At 39.3% G+C, this 8,511-nt stretch overlaps 1 long non-coding RNA gene across 1 annotated transcript; it reads left to right on the forward strand.

The window, feature by feature from the left end:
* Positions 1 to 926: 926 nt before the first annotated feature.
* On the forward strand, positions 927 to 8,091 carry LOC122893352. Its single transcript, XR_006381618.1, has 3 exons — positions 927 to 947; positions 3,842 to 3,904; positions 8,076 to 8,091. It is a non-coding gene; the product is annotated as an uncharacterized LOC122893352 (long non-coding RNA).
* Positions 8,092 to 8,511: the final 420 nt, after the last annotated feature.

The raw sequence follows: 8,511 nt of genomic DNA on the forward strand, positions 1-8,511 counted from the left end.
TTCATGACTTGCTAGTGAGGGAACTTGGATTCAAACTCAGCACGGTCTCCCTCCATCTCCACCACCCCGACCTTGTTCAGCGGCTTGGAAGTCAAGATCCATGCACCGCGTCTAGGAAAAGACCCATCAGAAATGCAAAAATATATCTGTGCATGGGAGCAATGTCATGCAAAATAATCCGATTTCCTTGAAAGAGAGAAGATCCGGGGCGTTTTGTGTTTGAGGGACAAACCGTGTGCTTCCCGTTACAAACTGCGCAAATAGTCGGAGAAGGCAGAGAGGCCTGTGGGCTACCAGAGTGAAAATGACTTCCCAAAGAAAGCAAAACTGGAGCCTAGCTTAGGAGGACAGCTTGAGAAGGCAAATAGCAAGATTAAAACGGGCAGAGGGGCGTTGTAAGGGGGAGCCTTCAGGCCACATCAGAGGCATCCACACTTGGGTCTGCTGGATGCACGCACAATTTTGCCTTCTCACTGTGCTCCTGCCCCTTCCTCTGTGAATGTGTACATATGGCCCTTTGCACACCAGGAATGAGGTGGAGGATGAGTTAGTGGCTTTAGTCCCATCAAGGCTGGGGTCATTGATTTCTTGTGATGCTTTGTTAGTTTGGAAAGCGCCAATGAGTGGTATTCCCTAATATGTCTTGTCTCTGCACTTATTCCTAGCTGGCACACTGGTAAATTCTGTTTAATGACTGAAAGAGAGCAGGGACACCAATGTAGAGACAGAACAGGTAAGACAAGACAAGAGAGCATCTCCCTGGGGGCACCTTCCTTCTTGTGCAATGCCTTACCTCTATTATTTTTATTCATTTAAGGTTAGCTATTGAAATCATAACGGAAAGGACCACATTTCCCATTCACGGACAGTCTGTCACAGTTGTAAATTCTGAAACTGACGTGCTGGGATTGAAATCTGCAAGGACAGGTGTGTCGAATGTGTTATCGGTATGTGACAGTTTAGAAACACTTAAACAAATGTATGTGACCCGGAATGTTACTTCTCATATTTGCATGAACCAAAGTGCCCCCCCCCTTTTAAAATAGGCATGTTGAACTGGAGGCTGCATGTCTCACCATTTGAATGCCGGACCGGGTTCGTGTATTATCTTAAACGTTGCTAACCCTGTAGATATTTCCTATCAGCAGATTTACAAGTGCATTTCTGCCCAACGAACATATTAACTCAGGTTGCATAGAAAGCCCCTGTATCTGACAATTGCACCTGTCACGGGGTGTCCTCCGTTTGCTCAATTGAAGATACTTTTCTGAGGTCATTTGTTTTTCTTTCTAGGGTTAAAGGTGCTGCACAATTTTCCTTCTTGTTCACATCTGCAGAAGTTCTCAGAATGCCTGAAACTGAACACTGCACGCTCTGTTTCACAGTCTGAGGGGATTTTCCCCATGGGGCATATGCACTTACTTCTTAAAGTCTTGTAATTCACTTGAAAATGTACATTTACTGACACTAATAAAATTTTCTTCCAGCTATATATTTTCCTGCATTACATCATCTCATTAAGCACTAGAATCCCTCAAGCCTGGATTTCCCCCAAGATTGTGAGAAATTTGTGACTGACTCCATGAAATGAGCTCTTATTCTGTGATAGTCTAAAAATAGTTGTACCAAACTGCAAAAACATATTGCAAGTGACTTAGACTAAGGCCTTTCTTCTGTGTTCAGGAGCTGTTAGGTGATGGGGTGGGAAGAAGCCTCAGAAATCACTCGGGCAAGACTTTTCGTTTGCAGATAAGAAAACAGAGTCCCTGAGAAATAAAGGGATTTGCTCATGGTCCTTGAGCTCAGCAATACTCACTTCTGGATTCCCTACTGTGAGGAGAAAACGGCCAATTTGCATGCTTGGAAAATAGGAGAGCAGGACATCTGGAATCCTGCAGACTTGGATTAAAACCCCAACTTGATTATTGGGTATTTCTGTTAACCTCTGGGAAATCTCAGCGTGTCTCAGTTTACCCATTTATAAAATGGGTATAATACTCGTAGACTCCTCATTGAATGGCTATGACAAGTTAATGACATGTATCCCTGCAAAGAGACTGATGAAAAATGTCTGGCCTTTAGTGACTGTCCAACAGTTGGTAGGTGACATTCTTATTATTTTTGTCACTATAGGATAAAGATAGAATATTTATATTACTAGGATGAAGTGATAGGAAGAGAGTGATTGGTTTCCATAAATAATTGCTTGAGGAAGAAATCTTGGGTGTATGCAGGGAGACTGAACAACTTTTTGCTGTCATCTTGCTCTTTTGAATTGGTACACTTGGAGGTGGACTCAGGTCCAAAACTATCTGATCCTGCAATTAGGGCAGGGTACCACTAGGTGGCAGTGGTTTCCCAACCATGGGTCTGGTTTTGGTCACCAAATGAATGATTCAAGGAGAACACTGGTGTTAACAGGCAGCTAGTGAATCCTTCAATGTTACATCAAAAACTAATGATGTACTATATGTTGGTGAACTGAACATAATAAAAGATAAATAAAAAAGTGAAGGATAGATCATTTGAACGTTTTCCTACTCGTATCCATTTTGAAATAGACCTCCTTATCACCACCACATAGACACACGTATTAAATAGTATAATTGATAGGACATTGAAGTTGAATATACATGAGGTTGAAATCCTTCTTCCATTTCCTGGACCAATTTGGGCAAGCCCTTGTGTAACCAGCACCTAGATCAAGAAATAGAACATTAGCATCAGCCCGGATGCCTTCCTCGTGCCTCCGTCAGGGCAAACACCATTCTGACTTCTCTCACTGTACATTTTGGTTTTGCCTCTTTTTGAACTTGTTGTAAATGGAGCCATGTAGTAGGCACTCTTGTGATCCTGTTCAAGACTGTTGTCTGGGGTGGACTGTTGTCTCTCTCTTTCTAAATCAATATATGTGTGTTCTTTATATATGCTGGTTAAAATCCCTCTTCTCCCAATCATTGGCTTGCCTCTCAACCGTCAACAGGGTCTTTTGATAAATAGGAATTCTCAATTTAATGAAGTCCAGTTATCATTCTTTTTCTTTATGTTTCTGTAGGTTTTGGGTTTTTTTGGGGGGGGTAGGGGGGATTGTCTGTGGACCTTGTGTTCTTCTATGTTACTGTCCAGAAGCTTAACTGTTTTACCATTTCATTTGGGTTCCTGATCCCTGTGGAATTGATTATGCTTTATGGTAAGAATTAGGTATTCAGATATTCTTTATTTTTCTGGATAGCGTTTTGAGCTAGCACCGTTTATTGAAAAACACTACCCTTTCCCCAATGCGCTCCAAGATTGTCTTTTTGTCATAGTTTATGTGAACATATATATGTATTTTTTGACTCTCAATCCAATTCCATTAGTTCTTTTGTTTAGTTTTGTACCAGCACAACTCAGCCTTAATTACTGGAGCTTTATAATAAGTCATCCTATCTGGAAGTGAAAGTCATTTAAAATTGCTCTCCATCTCTCTTTGATGTTGGTGACCCTTCTGCAGGTCCATGCAGATTCTAGAATCAGTTCATCAATTTCTACAAGATCTGCAAGAAGTTGACTAAGACTACATTGGCCATTGACTCTATAGATAAGTTTGGGTGAACTGACATCCTTATAATATTGAGTCTTCAAATGAATGGACATGGCATATTCCTCCAACTAATTAGGTCTTTCCAAAATTTTGTTCAGTAACATTTTATTGTTTTCTGTATAAAAGTCTTTCACTTTTTATCTGTAGATTATTTGGATATTACATCATGTGTGCGTAATGATAATTATTTCCAAATGTTCTCCAATGCTTTGAACTTCTATTTATTTTTTTCTTGCTCTCTTTATTTGTATTAACTAGGATTTCCAGTGCAATATTGAATAAAATTGGTGATAGTGGCATCTATCTCATTCCCAAACTTAGGTACGTGCATTTCCATATTTCACCATTAGTTATGTTTACTGTATATTTATTTTGTAGGTCCCTTTTATCATATTAAAAACATTTCCTTTTATTCCCAATTTGCTATACAATTTTTAAAATCATGAATGTGTGATTAATTTCCCAAATGTGTTTTTTCCCATTCATTTGAAAAAAATGGTTTTCTCCATATTTATGTTAATCTGGTGATTGAGCTTTTTAAAAAAATTTTTAAATTTTTTTATAAACATATAATGTATCATTAGCTCCAGGGGTATGGGCCTGTGAACTGCCAGGTTTACATACTTCACAGCGCTCACCATAGCACACACCCTCCCCAATTTTCATAACCCCTCCACCCTCTCCTGATGCCCCTCCCCCCAGCAACCTCAGTTTGTTTTGTGAGATTGAGAGTCTCTTTTGGTTTGTCTCCCTCCCAATCTCATCTTGTTTCATTTATTCTTTTCCTACCCCCCAAGCCCCCCACGTTGCATCTCCACTTCCTCATATCAGGGAGATCATACGATAATTGTCTTTCTCCGATTGACTTATTTTGCTAAGCATAATACCCTCTAGTTCCATCCACATCATTGCAAATGGCAAGATTTCATTTCTTTTGATGGCTGCATAGTATTTTATTGTGTATATATACCATATCTTCTTTATCCATTCATCTGTTGATGGACATCTAGGTTCTTTCTATAGTTTGGCTACTGTGGACATTGCTCCTATAAACATTCGGGTGCACGTGCCCTTTCAGATCATGACATTTGCATCTTTAGGGTAAATACCCAGTAGTGCAATTGCTGGGTCGTAAGTTAGCTCTATTTTCAACTTTTTGAGGAACCTCCATGCTGTTTTCCAGAATGGTTGCATCATCTTCCATTCCCACCAACAGTGTAGGAGGGTTTCCCTTTCTCCATATCCTCGCCAGCATCTGTCATTTCCTGACTTGTTAATTTTAGCCATTCTGACTGGTGTGAGGTGGTATCTCATTGTGGTTTTGATTTGTATTTCCCTGATGCCGAGTGATGTGGAGCACTTTTTCATGTGTCTGTTGGCCATCTGGATGTCTTCTTTGCAGAATGTCTGTTCATATCCTCTGCCCATTTATTGACGGGATCATTTGTTCTCTGGGTGTTGAGTTTGCTAAGTTCTTTATAGATTTTGGATACTAGCCCTTTATCTGACATGTCGTTTGCAAATATCTTCTCCCATTCTGTCAGTTGTCTTTTGGTTTTGTTAACTGTTTCCTTTGCTGTGCAAAAGTTTTGATCTTGATGAAGTCCCAATAGTTCATTTTTGCCCTTGCTTCCCTTGCCTTTGGTGATGTTCCTAGGAAGACATTGCTGCAGCTGAGGTCGAAGAGGTTGCTACCTGTGTTCTCCTCAAGGAGTTTGATGGATTCCTATCTCACGTTGAGGTCTTTCATCCATTATGAGTCTATTTTCATGTGTGGTGTAAGAAAATGGTTCAATTTCATTTTTCTGCATGTCGCTGTCCAATTTTCCCAACACCATTTGTTGAAGAGACTGTCTTTTTTCCATTGGACATTCTTTCCTGCTTTGTCGAAGATTAGTTGACCCTAGAGTTGAGGGTCTATTTCTGAGCTCTCTATTCTGTTCCATTGATGTATGTGTCTGTTTTTGTGCCAGTACCATGCTGTCTTGATGATGACAGCTTTGTAATAGAGCTTGAAGTCCGGAATTGTGATGCCACCAACTTTGGTTTTCTTTTTCAATATTCCTTGGGCTATTCGAGGTCTTTTCTGGTTCCATATAATGGTGATTGAGTTTTAAATGTTAAACCAAGTTGCATTCTTGAAATAAATCCAACTTGGTTGATCCTTATCAATTTTCTTTCCAATTTATCACTGGATTTGATTTGCTAATATTTTGGTTTTGATTTTTTTATTTTAACTTTTGATGTATGTTCATGAGGGATATAGGACTAGACTTTACTGTGTGTGTGTGTGTGTGTTTATGTATGTATATATATATGTATATATATACATATATATGTACACATACATATACATACATATATACATATGTACACATACATATATATATATATGTGTATATATATATATATATATATATTTTAAGGGTTTGGAACCAAAGAGATCCTGGATAGAGAATAGAAGAGATGGAAAGTATTCCTGCTTTTTCTTATTCTCTGGAAAAGTTGGTGTAAAATAGAGGCTCTTTCAAAAATATTTGGAAGAATTTACTGTCGAAGCTGAGCTTGGAGATTTCTTTGTGGGAGGGTTTAAAATTAGGGATTTAATTTCTTCCATAGACATAGGAATATCCTAATTTTCTATTTCTCCTTAGTGTCCTTTTGAAAGTTGTATTTTTTCAAAGACTCTAAAGCTTTTCATTGATATCTATGGTTTCCCACATGGTGTCATCCTCTGTATGGTCGAAGCCAGTTGGTGATGTTACAGCTTAAAAAAAAAAAAGAAAAGAAAAACATATACCACAAATATCTTTATGGTTTTCTTCCAAGTTTTACCCATCCTCTGCTGAATCTGCAGGTTTCTATGTTGTCACTTTTCTATTTGACTTAACTCAAGATTTTGTGTTTTCTTTAATGGAATCACATCACTAAAGTTAAGCAGATTCTTTTTATTTATTATTATTATCCTTGTTATTATTATTTTAGAGATGCAAGATCAGGGGGGCAGAGTGACAGGGAGAGAGAAAAGTTTTCTGTAAAGGAAGAACTTTAATTTGTTGTTAATTATTTTTATTTATTTATTTTTAGGGAGAAAGAGACACACAAAAGGAGTATGTGGGGGCAGAGGGAGAGGGGAGAGAAACTTAAGCAGACTTCATGCTGAGCGTAGAGCTCAAAGGAAGGGTTTGATCTCACAACGCTGAGATCATGACCTGAGCCAAAATCAAGACTTGAGGGTTACCCAACAGAGCCACCCAGGAGCCCTAAATCTGCAGGAAGTCTTCAGTGTTCAGCAACTCTCTATAGTCCTGCTGGGTCAACTGGTCATGCCAGCCTTACTGTTCTTTGAAAATTTGGTAACTTTTTTCTGCTTCCTATTGCACTACTTGGGCACATAGTAAAATAATGAACAGACTCGTTGAGGCAATGACAGTATGACAGTTACAATCAAATCTGGGCTGTGTACGGGGTTGAAAGTTACTTCGAAACTCCTACCTGTCTGAAAATGGTTTCATGATGTCATCAATCCCAAGCGTAGAGCTATTTAAAAGTTAAAAAATAGAGCTTCCCTACGACCCTGCAATTGCACTCCTGGGTATTTACCCCAAAGATACAGATGGAGTGAAAAGAAGGGCCATCTGTACCCCAATGTTTATAGCAGCAATGGCTACAGTTGCCAAACTATGGAAAGAACCAAGATGCCCTTCAACGGACGAATGGATAAGGAAGATGTGGTCCATATACACTATGGAGTATGATGCCTCCATCAGAAAGGATGAATATCCAACTTTTGTAGCAACATGGACGGGACTGGAAGAGATTATGCTGAGTGAAATAAGTCAAGCAGAGAGAGTCAATTATCATATGGTTTCACTCATTTGTGGAGCATAACCAATAGCATGGAGGACAAGGGGCGTTAGAGAGGAGTAGGGAATTTGGGTAAATTGGATGGGGAGGTGAACCATGAGAGACTATGGACTCTGAAAAACAGTCTGAGGGGTTTGAAGTGGCAGGGGGGGTGGGAGGTTGGGGTACCAGGTGGTGGGTATTATAGAGGGCACGGCTTGCATGGAGCACTGGGTGTGGTGAAAAAATAATGAATACTGTTTTTCTGAAAATAAATAAATTGGAAAAAAATATCACAGATGAAATGTAAGAATTCTTATTATTCTTATTGATGCTTATTAATTTTCTCTTTTTCTCTTAGCAAATCTTTATTTTCTCTTATGTTTAAAGTAGCATCTATCCATTATAGGAATGGAAAAATATATGTCTATATTTTTTCCTATTTGTTCATTTAATTTATTATAAGGTATTTTACATAATGTAACATCAACCTGTAATTTATTTTGAAGAATGATTTGAGGTCAGGACCTCGTATTGTGTCTCCCAGGGAATCGTGATAGCATCTGTCACGAAACACTCAACTGTCACCGTTCCACATGTTTAAGGTATTAATCTCCTTAAATTTGTTTCCCATTTGTTATCTTAGTAGGATCCTTGCTGGGAAAGATGTATGGAAAAACAAAATGCTGTTCATGGAAATCTCCACATCACCAGGAAGTTTCTGAATGGTCATTTCTTCTGACTGAGTGTTCCCATCAGGGCTTTGCTCACATGGTCTGTCCCCAGGGCCTAGAACTGAGTCTAACTCATGCCGCCATCGTAATTTCCTCTCATATTGCCTGTGGTTCTTTGGAAATGCCTGCATGGAGGAAGAGTAGGAACTATTACCGTTCACAGCCACGCCAGCTAGAAAACAGTCAAGCCAGACCATGGCTTGAACCAACTCTCCTGACCACGTGTCTCCTGCCAACGTCCTTAGTGGTCCCTTCACTGTGGTGTTTCTGGTAGAGTTGGCCATTTCTTGTTCTGTTCTTCTCACGACAGCTATGCAAGGAAGCCTACACTTTGCAGACAATTAATGC

Source organism: Neovison vison, chromosome 13 (genome assembly GCF_020171115.1).
Source record: "Neovison vison isolate M4711 chromosome 13, ASM_NN_V1, whole genome shotgun sequence".
Classification (NCBI taxonomy): domain Eukaryota; kingdom Metazoa; phylum Chordata; class Mammalia; order Carnivora; family Mustelidae; genus Neogale; species Neogale vison.